We start from the raw sequence: 10,605 nt of genomic DNA on the forward strand, positions 1-10,605 counted from the left end.
GCTCTGTTCCTCTTGCATTCCTTCTTGAGCTCACGAAAGACAGGAGTGCAGAGGGAGAGGCAGGAGCTATGGAGCAGGATGGCAAAGTTAGGTGGCAATAGTCACAATGGCCAGCCCAGAGTCCAGTTCCCTAGCTATCTGCAAAGCCAAGCTCATTCTCTTAGCACGCCCAGAACCCCTGATATGGATCCATCATGTGTGCACTTGGGTGATTTAATGTCTACAAAAAGGAAAGGGAAATCTGATGTCATCTTTTTGTGTGTGTGCGCCTTCCTCATTCAAAGTACAACTCAGTGGATAATTAACTTGGGCAAGATGAGACAAAAGCTTGCATATGGGTGTGAACTCTAGGCAGAGCTGTGGTATATAGCAGAAGGTAAGTTTTGCCGGTCATGGAGTACTGTTGAGATTCTGCTGTGCCCCATGAAGTCCCTTTACAGCCTCCAGCTCTGAGAGCAAAGGGAATTTGAAAAAATAGAAGAAACAGGGCAGAATGGAGATCAGTGGAAAGTCAGTAGAGCTGTTAGCTTTTGCAGACAGTATAACCAGTCACTAATGGCAGTACCATGATTTTTCATTTATCCATAGAATTGAAGACAAACCACACATACTGAGGAATTAAACACTTAAAATTCTGTATCCAATTGGAATTTAAAAACATGACACATATGCTTTATGTAACACGATACAGTTAGGTTTAGAATGATATGGGTCTTATCATACCCACGGCAAACTGAGTAAAACCAGTAGAACGGTAAGTTATAGGATCCCATATTTATCTAATAAAAAGCTTGGTGCTATTATCTCCATATAGATACTAAAAGAATCTAGAAGAAGAGAACTGTTAAAAAAAAGAAAAGAAAACACAACAAACAACAAAAACCTCCCTCGAAGGAGGAAAGTTAGAGAATTGAGCACAATGTTTAAAGGCATACCTTCTTCGCTGAATGTGGTGGTACACATGCCTGCTATCCCAGCACTTGGGAGGCCAGGGTACAAAGATGGCAAGTTCAAGGCCAGCCTTGACTACAACGTGGTACCCTCTTTCACACACACACACACACACACACACACACACAATGTTATGAGTCTCATCACAAAGCACAAGTATCCCACACTTAAATGATTCTCTTCAGTCTCTCAAGCATCTGGGATGACAGAATCATGCCATGTTTCAAGCTACAGGACACTCCCCAACCCTCACCCACGGATTGCACATGAGAACATATGATAATAATAAAAACCTATGTGAAAGTCAGCAAAAACTAAGTTGTTTTTCTGCTAGTGATCAGTTCCCTTCTTTCTTCTGTATTTTGTGGAAACATTTGCTCAGGCAGTTTGCTAGCCATGGTCTCTGCCCCTAAGGCAAATGCTTGGTTTGGGAGAGGAGATCCGATACTGTCAGCATTGCGTGCAGAATACAGGGCACACTCTGTGGGTGGTGAGAAGTCTGAGGCCCCAGGTAGACACAGTAGACTGTCCTTGAGGAATGAGCATAGAGGACCGAGTGAAGAGCAGATGGACAAGACACCCAGAGAGCCAAGTATGAAGGATCATTTGCTGACCTTTCCAGGGACGGTTAGTAGCCCCGAGATGTTCTGAAGGGATAGATAGGTGGAGGGCCACATAGACCAGGTTAGTCTTGTGACCTGTGTGGTCTTTCTACACTTAGACTGCCATGGTAGCTCTGTGTTTTTGGACCGTCCCATGGCAATGTCATGGGCACAGTTTAGAGGAAGCCAGTCTGTGAACCTATTGGCAATAGTGAGGGACACAGCCAAGACAGTGACTGAGGGACGTTTGGCCTAGGAAATAAACTGAGAAATGAAATAGGCAGAATTCTGGCCTTCGACTGGACATAGCATCAGTCAGTTCCCCACACTGGGGAGAACTGAAGAAAGTTTCTCCTGTCAAGGTCCAGTAATGTCATTCTCTGTCTACTTCACAAGGAAGGTGGGTGATATAGAGTATGTCCTTCATAAACAGTTGGGGTTCTTTGGGCTCCCTCCCTGGCAGCTGAAGGTGAAAAGTCAGACCAAGGCCTGCAGATGGTGCTGAGGGGCCGTGGGGCCTCATCTCCATGCTGCCAAGAGGCCAGGGAGCCATTTGGTCTCTGTAATCCATTCCCTCATCTGCAAGCTGGTAAGACCAGACTAAATGATCTCCCCAGACCTGTCTGGTAATTTTAATTCTAACCCTACAATCCACTGTCAGGCTGAACACACACACACAGTACTGTAAATATTTCCAGTTTCTTTCCCTATGATGATATGCTTTTCGATGTTTATACAATGTCTTGAGGGTTAGGGATGTAACTCAGCAGCAGAGCACATCATAAGAGTCCTGGAGGCCATGGAAGCACAGCGCACAGAACTTGCAATGAGCTACATAGAATATGAATCAGAATGACTTACTCTTTCCTTTACAGTTCGTTACAGGAATGATTGAGGATAATAACCTTAGCTCAGAGCTGGAGTGGTGCCCGCAGCAAGAACGGCTCTAAAATGGAAAGGATGATCTTACATACAGATCAGGCTTTCCTTCCTTCCTCACCCCACTCCCTTGCCTCCTAGACTGAGCGGCACTTTCCTGTGTGAACTCCTTTGTCCACAGTGTTAGTGTCACTTAACTGTCTTGGGAAAGCGTTGAGATTTTTGTCTCATTTTGATCCTGCGTCTTGTGGAGCCACGAGTGGTGAGTTGGTATTTGCTTTTTTAAATTCCTTACAAGCTTGAATGTGGTGCTTGGTCTCTGTTGAATAGCCTCTGTACAAACTTGCTAGAAGAAGGGAAAGCTGCATTTGGATTAATTCAAAAGAGAACTTAGAGCATCAGATGCCTAGTGCCCACAGCAGTGCTAAGTATGGAGGATGAGGGATAAGGAAAATGGATTTCTTGTTCTCAGAAAGTTTGGAATCTGGAAGTCACGGAGGTGTCAGCATTACTGTTACTAAAATCCTATTGTGTGGAATTTTAAGCAAATGCATCGGTCGGTGTATAAAGGACACGAATGTCCACAGGGAAACTGTGTCTGAGGTCACCTGTTGTGATTTCATAATTTCTACTGCAGGCCGGGCGGTGGTGGCGCACGCCTTTAATCCCAGCACTCGGGAGGGATCTCTGTGAGTTCGAGACCAGCCTGGTCTACAGAGCTAGTTCCAGGACAGGCTCCAAAGTCACAGAGAAACCCTGTCTCAAAAAAAAAAAAAAAAAAAAAAAAAAACATAATTTCTACTGCAGTTGACAGTGGCTTGACCTTCATGATCTTGGGGTTACCTTTGGGGCAGATATGGTGGTAGAATAGGGTAGCAGTGACTCTCCTTGCATTTCTTCAAAAAGGGAGATGATTATTTAACTACGTAAGTGATAGCCCCAACAAAGCAAATTTAACTCCTCAGCCCTTCTACGTGAGCCCTTGAATCCTTTATGGTCCAGTGACTTAATTATAAGACCGGAGATTTTGGGGAACCCCCTCTTTCATGCCCTCAGGTAGTACAGGGACCGTGACTCCCTGATAATCACTTGCCAGTGTTGGGGTGCTCCCAAGACAGTGAAGTTTTCCCCAATAGCCCACACTTTGCGCTCAGCTGTTAATTTGCATTATGGTAGGTACTTATTAAATATTTGTGGGGAGGGTAGTTGACATTACACAAGATATTCTCCCCACCGTTCTTTGCGATCTTTAAAAAAAACACACACACACACAAAGAACAAATCTATCCTCCTTTCTCTCCAAGAATTCTTGAGTGTTCAGAACATTAAAAAACTTGTTTTTCTTCCCTGCGTATACTCCACTCCACGTGGACTGTGGGCTTTTGCCCAAACTTCTTGCATGATAGAACAACCCACAGGCATGGCAGGGTAAGAGTGCTCTGTGGTTATTGTACTCTATTTTTTCCTTTTCCAGTGATCTTTTCTTTTCTTTTTCTTTTTTTTAAAGATTTTTATTTATTATGTATACAGTGTTCTGTCTGCATATACTCTCCAGAGGAGGACACCAGATCTCATTTACAGATGGTTGTGAGCTACCATGTAGTTGCTGGGAATTGAACTCAGGACCTCAGGAAGAACAGTCAGTGCTCTTAACCTCTGAGCCATCTTTTTTGAGACAGGGTTTCTCTGTGGCTTTGGAGCCTGTCCTGGAGCTAGCTCTGTAGACCAGGCTGGTCTCGAACTCACAGAGATCCGCCTGCCTCTGCCTCCCGAGTGCTGGGATTAAAGGCGTGCACCACCATCGCCTGGCTCCAGTGATCTTTTCTAAAGTGGCTACCGTTTCCGAGAGTCTTGTCTTGTTATCATCGCTAAGTCAGGCACTGCCTGTTGTATCCCGTGATGGTTCTGGTGAGTCAATAAGTACAGTCAATACTATCGTTTTCTTTTGAGCTGCTCACAGCAAACTTACATGGGGGCTCAAGTCAGCTAAAACCACAGTTCGCTGCCCTGGATCCTCCACGTTTGAGAAGCATGCATTTTAGCTCAGGTGTAGACAATATGGAGTTGGAGAGGGTAAAGTCAGAGGAATGGTTGGCATACTGCCAGACAGGCCTTCAGGTTCCCATCTTCTTCTGGGTAAAGACTGAAATAGAGAAGGGTTAAGTCCCAGGACCTGTAAGGCCAGGCCCAGAATCTCACTCTTGTAGCCCGGGCTGGCCTGACACTTGCTATGTTGTTATTTTAATCAGGCTGACCTCAAACTTACCACCCATCCCCCTGTTTCTCTGCCTCTTGACTCCCAGAGTACAGCCATGGGTCATGTTTAAAGATTCGTTAGAATCCAGCCACCCCCATCTCACCTCTCAAGCCAGACAAAGGATATTCTTATGAAATGTTTCCATCCAAAGGTAAGATCGTGGAAGCTGGCGTTTTAAAAAATGTGTCTGAAAAGATGACGTTTCCTAAGCCCCAAGTAGCCTGGACATTTCAGACACTAAACGGTCAGAGTTGTATGCCCATTACCCCTCAAACAAACCGTTTTTGGCAGTGCAAGCAAGTCCCACTGAGGAAAGTTGATCTGGGCATGGGGGTCATGCATTCCCCGGGACACTCTTGTGTCAAAGGACTGAGGTGTGTGTGTGAAAGAGAAACAAATGTGGAAAAGAACAGTTTCATGCCCCCTGTTGTTGGATTCCAGCCCGCCTTTCTTCCGCTGGAGTCCCTAACACAATGTTCCATTAGTAGGAGAGTCAAGATTCTCACGAGCTTGCGCCTGGCAAGGCCGGAAACTCCTCCTCTTTGCGCACCCGGCCCAGCCCTCGCTCTTACTTCCCTTCTCCCTTTCCACTTGCCCCATGTGGACCCGGCCCTAGCTGGCTCAGGGTTTGTGCCCATCGCAAGCCTCTTCTCCCTGGCGCTGGCTTACTCTGTCCCGGTGAGGGCAAGAAGTGGGAGGAGCTGCATCGGGCTGTCACAGACAGGGACCTCGGCAGAGGCTTGGGGTGAGCCAGCAGCCCAGCTGAGGGAGGACCACACCCTCCTTCCGTTGCTGTAGAAACGGCTTAGGCCCTTTTTGTGACTCTGAGCTGAATATGCTTACCCCAGTCAAGGCCAAAACTATCCACATAAGCGAAAAAAACACATCCCCCCCCCCCTCCTCATTTTCTCTTTCCAATTCACGGATCAGTCAAGATATGAATGAAATTCCAGGACTCCGAGATTAAAGTTGGACAGACCAGTCTGGAAAATTTCCAAGCCCCTTCAAAAACAGTATGTAGAAGTAGATAAAAGCCTGGGATAGAATTTCCTCATGAGATGTACCAAGTTTCAGAAAGCATCTTATGGAATTATAATTGACAGTGGTTTGTCCCCAAGGCCTCTGACACAAGGAGATTCACTGAAAAGCAGCAGAGTTGAGTTTTGAGCGTTCAAGTCCTCAGCCTTTTTTTTTAAATTTTGTTTTCATTGAGCTATATATTTTTCTCTGTTCTCTCTTCTCCCCTTCCACCCTCTCCCATGACTCTCATGCTCCCAGTTTACTAGGAGATCTTCTCTTTTTCTACTTCCCATGTAGATTATCTATGTATGTCTCTCTTAGGGTCCTCATTGTTGTCTAGGTTCTCTGGGATTATGAACTGTAGGCTGATTTTTGCTTTATATCTAAAGGTCACTTTCGAGTGAGTACATATGACATTTGACTTTCTGCGTCTAGCTTACCTCACTCAATATTGTTTTCTAGATCCATCCATTTGCCCACAAATTTCAAGATGTCATTATTTTTTTCTGCTGTGTAGTGCTCCACTGTGTAAATGTACCACATTTTCCTTATTCATTCTTCGGTCGAGGGACATTCAGGTTGTTTCCAGGTTCTGGCTATGACAGGCAATGCTGCTATGAACATAGTTGAGCACTTGTCCTTGAGGTATGATTAAGCATCCTTTAGGAATATAGCCAAAAGTGGTATACCCGGTCTTAAGGAAGGTTGTTTCCTAAATTTCTGAGAAATCACCCTACTGATATCCAAAGGGGCTGTACCAGTTTGCACTCCCACCAGCAATGCAGGGGTGTTCCCTTTACCCCACAACCTCTCCAGCATAAGTTGTCATCAGTGGTTTTGATCTTGATCATTCTTACAGGTGTAAGATGGATTATCAGTTGTTTTGATTTGCATTTCTCTGATGGCTAAGGATATTGAGCATTTCCTTAAGTGTCTTTTAGTCATTTTATATTCCTCTGTTGAGAGTTCTCCTTTTAGGGCTGTACCCCATTTTTTATTATTTGTTCTTTTGATGACCAATTATCTTGAGTTCTTTATTTTGGATATCAGACCCCTGTCTGATGTGGTGAAGATCTTTTCCCATTCTGTAGGCTGTCGTTTTGTCTTGTTGACCATGTCCTTTGCTTTATAGAAGCTTCTCAGTTTCAGGAGGTCCCATTTATTAATTGCTGCTCATAGTGTCTGTGCTACTGGAGTTATATTTAGGAAGCGGTCAAGGATTTGCTGAAGGAGGCAGAGGCAGGAGGATCATGGGTCCTTAGCCTTTTAACAAGCGAGTACCTGAAGGAGCTTGTGGAGGGCAGGAGACTGCAATGTGTTTGAGTAGACTGTAAGCAGGGGGCTGTTCATGCATGGACTTTTTTTGAGATAGTTTCACTACATAGCCCTGGTTGGCCCTGAACTCACTACTAGACCAGGCTGACCTTGAACTGGAGGAGCCTCCCGCTTTCCTGGTCTTCACCCATATTTTCTCCCCGCAGAGGATATACATATTTGCTATCACAGAAGCTAGGATCGTCATGAGAAAACATGCTACTTGAGCTCCCTTATTTAAAGTAGCCCTCCATTGCCACCCATTTTCCTGCAAATTTCACATTATTCTTTGTTAGTGCTGAATAAAATCCCAAAGTCTGGATGCCGCTATGCCGAGTTTATTTCCTTGCTACTGTGAAAAGAATATAATGAACATAGCTTTCTGTTAGTGTTGGCACCACCGTCAGCACAGGTGCCCACGTGCAGTTCTAGGGTTTACAGTCCATTCTCTCACCCTCACACCCAGTCACACCAAACTATGCCACCAACCAGGTTTCCCAAAGCTGCTCTTCCATCTGCCCTGCCCTTCCTCTGACCCATCATGTCTACTGGCCTGTGCCCTGGCCCCTGCTCTTTACTCCCTTGCTATCCATACTGTTACTGACACAGCATGCACAGCAGGGTGTGGCGGCACACACCTTTAGTGCCAGCGTTAGAGAGGAATATAAAGCGGGGTGAGACAGGAACTCATTCATTCCGAAGATTTCAAAGAAAGAGCTCTCTAGTGGCTAGGCTGCTTTTGCTTTTTCTGATCTTCAGGTTGAACCCCAATATCTGTCTCTGGGTTTTTATTATTTGTGCTACAGCACCCAGAGAACAGGGAGGTAAGTGGGGAGGACCAACCGAAAGGAAACATGAATGAAACCCATACCCGGAAACCTATCACGCTGTAGGCTTATTCCAAAAGTAAAAGAAAAATTAATGGGGGAAAAAAAAAAGGAAGAGGGCAAGCAGGCTGGCTACTGGACCTGGAAAGACCCAGAGTGGTTCTCAACCTCTGGGTCGTGACCGCTTTGGGGCCTGTCCAACAGGAGTCACCAAAGACCACTGGAAAATTTACATTATGATTCATAACAGTAGCAAAGAAAATAATTTTATGGATGGGATTCTCCACAAGGAACTGTATTAAAGGATCACAGTGTGAGAAAGGTTGAGGACCACTGCTCTAGAGACTGACTTAAATCAGTTATCAGTGGACTAGGCAATAGGTTGTGTGACAAACAAGATGCAGTCTAAAGCACAGACACGATGCCGCAGAAGTGGGGAAGGTAACACACGGCCAGAAAGCTGGAGTGGGCAGGGAGGTGCGGCATGAGCCAAAGGAGAAAAACGTTTGGGGTAGGTAAGATTGGGTGAGGAAAAGGTAAGACGAGGCTGACAACTGATGGTTATCAATGCTTGTAGCTAGGCAAGTTTTAACACACTAAGGGAGATTTCTATTTACTGTGTGTCTGAGTGTATGTATGTAAGTGTATGTACCACTGGGATGCAGGTGTCCATGGAGTCCAGAAGATGTTAGATCTGCTGGAGCCAGAGTTCCAGGCAGGTTTTGTTTCGAGACAGGGTTTCTCTGTGTAGCTTCGGAGTCTGTCCTGGAACTCACTCTGTAGACCAGGCCTGCCTATGCCTCCCAAGTGCTGGGATTAAAGGCATTCGCCACCACCACCCAGCCTGTTCCAGGCCGTTTTAAACCACTGGATGTGGACGCTGGAAATCCAGCCTGAGTCTTCTGCAAGAGCAGCAAGTGCTCTTAAGCATGGAGCTGTCTCTCCAGCCTCTGAGGGAACTTTAACTACAAAGTAATATGACTCACTTAAGAACTGTTAGTGCTCAAAGCTTACAAATTAACTCAGTACCAGGCAACTCAGTGGGTATGGAGGCATGCACCACTGGGGAGGCTGTGGCAGGATGACCTCGAGTTCAGAAACAGCTTGGGTACAACAGGAAGCCCTGTCTCAAAACCCAGAACCCAAATCATACAGAACATTATGAAGACTGGGGTTTTAAGGGGGACAGGGAAGCAGATAAAGTGGTGAATAATATAAGATGTAAGAGAAAAATATACAAAAGCAATAGGCAAATACTCAATTTAATCGCAATTCAAAACCGCTTCTGCTTGTGGTAACGCAGATGTCTCAGCTGAGAACTAGGGAAGGCATTGAACATTTGACAGTAAACATTACATTTTTTATTAAAAGGCGATCAGGAACAGTTGATATTCTCATCATAAAAACAATTACTTTTATTGACAATGAATCTCAGCTTCCTGAAAAGCTGCATTGGCTAATATAGGGGTGACAAGTTGACAGCCAGTCTTCCGGGCTCCGCTAATCTGCAGTGATAAAGACACTGCATCCCCTGGCTTACACTGACCATGGAAAACTCATTTTATCAAAACATAGACAGACAGATACATAGTATCAAAGAACACACTTTTAACATTTTCATTTTTATTTAAATTCTGACAATGAAGGTTCATAAAGTGTTTTTAAATTCTATCCGCTGTAGATAACCATCTGTTCCCATGTAGGGGACACACGCTACAGTATAGTCATCATTTTAGTATGTACACAAGAAGAATTCTTACAAAGGAAGACCTGGTTAAACAGCAAGCTAGTAACAACCTAAAGAAACATGGAGGTGAGAAAAATTTTAGAAATCCCTCCTGAAGGAGCCCAGACACTCTGAACAGTTCAGTCAGGGTGCTGTACAGCAGACAGAGCTGGGAGACATACCATGTAACCACACATGTGCCAGGAGTGGCATGAGGAGCCCCGAGAACCCTTTGCTAAAAGACAGAAAAGCTTTGAGACCAGAATCACAAACAGGGCATTGTTCCCGGTCCTGCTTGGCGCCTGCTGCAGCTGCCTTTGTGGCCCACCTGTCCACCTCCTCCTCCTCCGTGGAGGACTCCGGCAGCTCTCTCACCAGAGTCCTCAAACTCGATTCCTCTCGCCCTCGCTGCAGCGGATCACCAGAGTACCCCACCATGTCAGACGTGGCTGTGGATACCAGTTACGAGATCACCACCAAGGACTTGAAGGAGAAAAAGCAAGTTGTGGAGGAGGCAGAGAATGGAAGAGATGCACCTGCCAATGGCAATGCTAATGAGGAAAATGGGGGGCAGGAGGCCGACAATGAGATAGACAGAGAAGAGGAAGAAGGTGGGGAGGAAGAAGGTGATGGTGAGGAAGAAGATGGAGATGAAGATGAGGAAGCTGAGGCTCCTACGGGCAGCAGGTAGCTGAAGACGATGAGGATGATGATGCTGACACCAAGAAGCAGAAGACTGACGAGGATGACTGGACAGCAAAGGAAAAGCTAAACTAAGGCCGCCATGATCTGTTCACCCTCTACTTCACGTCTCAGAATTTAAACGTGGTCACCTTCGAGCAGAGGAGCAGGCCCCGCCCGCCCACAGCGGGCAGTGCCACCCACAGATGACATGCGCTCTTCATCAACCCACCAAAACCATCACAACAGGAACTTGCAACAGGGGAGGAAAAAAACAAAACTTCCAAGGCCCTGCCTTTTTTTCTTAAAAATACTTTAAAAGGAAAAAAAAAAAGTCACAAAAAAGGC

At 45.5% G+C, this 10,605-nt stretch overlaps 1 pseudogene; it reads left to right on the plus strand.

The window, feature by feature from the left end:
* The first annotated feature begins 9,142 nt into the window (after window positions 1–9,142).
* Window positions 9,143–10,353, plus strand: LOC126488512 (prothymosin alpha-like; annotated as a pseudogene).
* Window positions 10,354–10,605: the final 252 nt, after the last annotated feature.

The sequence above is a fragment of the Alexandromys fortis genome, unplaced genomic scaffold, assembly GCF_014885135.2.
Source record: "Alexandromys fortis isolate MF-2015 unplaced genomic scaffold, M_Fortis_MF-2015_v1.1 scaffold_208, whole genome shotgun sequence".
NCBI lineage: Eukaryota > Metazoa > Chordata > Mammalia > Rodentia > Cricetidae > Alexandromys > Alexandromys fortis.